General features: G+C 35.6%; 1 long non-coding RNA gene across 1 annotated transcript; it reads left to right on the plus strand.

Annotated features, from left to right (window-relative positions):
• Positions 1-382: 382 nt before the first annotated feature.
• On the plus strand, positions 383-2,394 carry LOC136825158 (uncharacterized). The gene is made up of 2 exons (XR_010849263.1): positions 383-1,224; positions 2,215-2,394. It is a non-coding gene; the product is annotated as an uncharacterized lncRNA (long non-coding RNA).
• Positions 2,395-4,192: the final 1,798 nt, after the last annotated feature.

Consider the following 4,192-nt stretch of genomic DNA (forward strand, 5'->3'; position numbering starts at 1 on the left):
TGGCAGGAAGGAAAATGGAATGCATTTATTAAATTTAGGATAAAACTTTGTTTAAATTGGCCAGATTTTAAATAGTATTTTTCCTAAAAGAGATATTCTTAAACTACATGCTGTTTAAATTTAATCATGAATATTTTGCTTAAAAGAAATATTCTTATAATAATTGTTAAAGGTAAATCAGTCTTGGAACTGAATCTTAAAACCTTTTCATATCTAATGGGGCCACCTTTGTTAGGGTGGCGGTGCTGCTCTAGCAAAGGTGGCCCAAGGTCTATATATAGCAGACATTCTGCCATGTTTAGCACCGTTAAAAAACAACCAAATTTGCTAATATAGGTAATTTCAGGTTTTTAAGTTTTTTTCTGGTAATTGTAACGTGGAATGAGGACTTTTTGTGGTCCCTCTTAAGTCAAAGTTGGTTGTGATCCGATGGGGGTCTTAAACTGATAAATTGCTCTTGTGATTCCAGAGGGTTTTGAGGTAGTCTTGTTTGGTCCCAAAAGAAACCTGATGGTAAAGACTCGTATTAGTGTTCCCTCAGCTTGTCTGAGGCAGTCTGTGCTCACTTTGTTAGTTTTCCTTCGGTATGGTCTCCAGAGTAGTTTGTGATTACTCCTCGAGTCTGACATGACATATTGTGATTAAAGAAGTATCCTAGGCCTGTTGTGCCCGAAGAAGAATGAGGGAATTTTAGGTCTCTGATCCCAGAGGGAGCTTGAGAGGAAATCCTAAGCTTAGATCTGTGAACAAGAAATGCTGAGCCCCGAAAGGCCACACGGGTCACTGTTCTTTGCAGCGTCCCTTCAGCCCCTAGCTGTAAATCCCTTTTATTCCTTTTATACTGTGCCCACATTCATATTACGTTTTCCTTATTTTCCACCGTTACGAACAGTTGTTACATAGCGCAACTGCAAAGTTTTCCTCCCGTTGCACCTTGAAAACCTTTTTATTCTTAATTTCCTTTAAAGCGCAGAATGACCTCATAGGTCCCAGCGTTTGGATTTTTGTATATATTTTATATTCCAGTTCCAAGCAATGCATATATTTTATATTCCAGTTCCAAGCAATGCATATATTTTATATTCCAGTTCCAAGTAATGTTGAGGGGATTCCTAGATCTGTGACCCCCAAGGAAAATTGAGGCACGATCTTAAACGTGTGATCCTGAAGGAAGACACGAACAGCGAATTAGGTCTGATCTCCAAGGAATGCTAAGGATCTTAGGTATGACCTCCATGGAAAGTTATGGCATGATATGACCTCAATATAAAGCTAGTATGTTACTCCAAGGATTAGTTGTTTATCTCTGAAGTGCTGTGTTATGTTGAGTAGGTTTCTTATTTAGAAAAACCGATTAATGATTTGGTAAGGATGGATCCAGCATTTTCCTCACTAAGGTTTCGTAAGGCCTCGGATATTTTGAATTCTCTTGGTCAGCAAATAGTGATTTCTTGGAAGTATTGCTATATCGTTGATGGGAATTGGTACTTGGTAAAGTGGTAAGTGCATAATTTTTTTGTGCTCCCAGAGGCTGAGAATGATGCATGGTTGTCATATTTTTAGTGTGTACTTGTTAAAGTGGATTTGTGCAAGGCGAGTGGTGTCTGACTCTAGATTGGTTATTTTAATAAGTGTACAACTGTGGCAAAAGTTTGTCTCGTGAACCATTTTCTCTTGAAAGAACTGTGTAACTGGCTGTGGTAAATGAATCTATTTTGTGGGTTAATTTCATTTTGAGCTGGGGAACTGATGCTGTGGTATTTTACTTCATATATGCAGATTTTTTGTAAAATTCTGAATGGCCAGTTTTGCATAAGGAAATTATTCCTTTATATATAATTAGATGTTAGATATATAGCAGTACTTCAATATGGTAATGACATTTTGCTGCTAAGTAGATATAGAAAAAAGTTACTCTAATCAAGTATGTGAAGTTAAAAAAAGTTTTTATACTATTAATACAGGTTAAGTTGAACTTCTGATAGGTTATTTTATTCGTGTTTATGATAGCCGTAAGCAAATGAACAAATGATACCCATATTATGCGAATTGTAAATAGTCAGGCTTTCTAAGTAGCACGTCAAAAATAAGCAAACTCTATAAAATTACCCTAGTTTAGGTTTGGTTTAGGGCATGTCTGCATAGAAAACGATAAACAATAGTAAATGCAGACTGAAATGGAATTAAGCACTTAATTTAGATTTCTCCCAACAGAAATTCGAAGAAAATTTTAAAATCACGAGTGATTAATACAAACATCAAAAGCTACACTGATTCTGCGTTCCTCACTGGAGTTTGTGCCATCACTCGTCATGCTATTGTTAGCCCTTGATTACCTCGAAAAAGTGTCTTCCAGGTTGGCATGTTTGTCTTAAAATAAAATTAAAACCTTCACTTATATTTCAGTTTAATTTCCTAATATTTTGTCTTGAATATTTAATTACGTAATATATACCAAAATGATACAATTGAGGTCTAGGGTATTTCGTAAAAAAAAAAAAAAAGTTAGGTCATGATAGGAAAATTTTTGGCTGCTGATGATAACTTACAGGAAATCCTATTTTGGGTTAATGGAAAGTGTAAACTTTCAAGTCTTATGAAAATCGCCCCATTAAATTATAGAAAACTGCCGAGATCCTTTTGGATAAAGGCTAATGTTACTAGTTTGAATTTGAAACTGTTGTCTGTTCCGTGTAAAATTATTTCGCCTACAACTGGTTAAGATAGTTCGATTTTTAACAAGTGATATTCGAAGATTTATCGGTAAAAGCTGAACGTTGGACTTGTGCATCTACTCAAATTTTCTTGAATCCAAATTTCTTGAACATCATTTGAAGATAAAACTATTAACCAAAATATTTGGTTGATTTGAGGGCTTAATTAGGTTTTAAGATTTTCATGGCATATACAGGATTTATCAGCAACTACTCAGGATAGCACTGGAAACAGGGATTTGCTTACATTTCTAGTGACTTAAGGAACCGGGTCTTGAAGGTTTTATACTATACTGCTGTTCGTTCATGGTATTTAAAACAGTGTCGTTATGCTTGCTCATATTTTTGCCATTATATAAATTTTGTAATCTCAAGGTTAACCAGCAGGGCTAGGGATGATGTAATATTTAATGATAAAGGGTTTCTAAGGGTTACATTAGAAACGGTTTCCGAGCAGAAAAAGTTTGGGTTTTTAAAGCAATGTCCACACGACAGACTTTGTCCCCAAACAAAAGCGAGAAATTTGAACGTTGCCAGGCACAGTTTCTGTCTGCCGTACACGTGACCAAAGTGTATATTGAGTACCTTGAGTAAAGACGCCAGACTTTCTGGTGTGAGTAACGTACACGATTACCAAGCATACGAATGTGAGCAAAGACGCCAGACTTTTTGGTGTGAGTAACGTACGCGACTGCCAGGCATACGAATGTGACAAGGACTGATGCAAAGAGCCAATACATTAGTTTTATTATAAACGCATATGGTATATGAAAAACACAAAAAATTAAAGTTGCTGAAGTAATTATACTTAAAAATAAAAATATTTACGGGAATGTGCAGTGATTATGAGCATATATTTATCATTGGAATCAAGTAACTTTTTATCCGTGGAAATATACTATAATTTTCTATTTTAAATGTTAGCTATTATATGTGATACATGTTTAATCCGCACGTATATATGATCCATAATCTTCAAGCATTATCTTATTCAGTATACATTTATTTTTTGTTTTTTTACGTTCATTTTCCTTTCCATTAATTTTTCTGTTATATTACTTCTCTTATTCGTTTTCCTCAATGGAATGCTTTCTCTGTAAGTGCCCATGAGTCAACAGCATTTTGCTCTACTACTACTACTACTACTACTACTACTGCTGCTGCTGCTGCTGCTGCTGCTGCTAATGGTAATGATAGCATAAACTTGAAAACGTAAAACCAGTTGTGGAGGTTGTAGGATTTGGTTTTGAATGGTTTTCTGCTATACTTGCCAACGCAAGCGAAGGTACAGTCAGATTCATCAGTCCGACGACACTTTCTGCTTAGCATTTTCACCGTGCAAAGATGCACATTGATACATGTTGGCATTATGAACATAATGCCAATATGTATCATAGAGTTTTTAAATCATAAAGATAACAGTAACTAATGTGTGTCCACGGGCTCTCGACAAGTGGATCCAAGGAGCTAACAGGGCG

This window comes from Macrobrachium rosenbergii, chromosome 37 (genome assembly GCF_040412425.1).
Source record: "Macrobrachium rosenbergii isolate ZJJX-2024 chromosome 37, ASM4041242v1, whole genome shotgun sequence".
In the NCBI taxonomy this organism is placed as follows: domain Eukaryota; kingdom Metazoa; phylum Arthropoda; class Malacostraca; order Decapoda; family Palaemonidae; genus Macrobrachium; species Macrobrachium rosenbergii.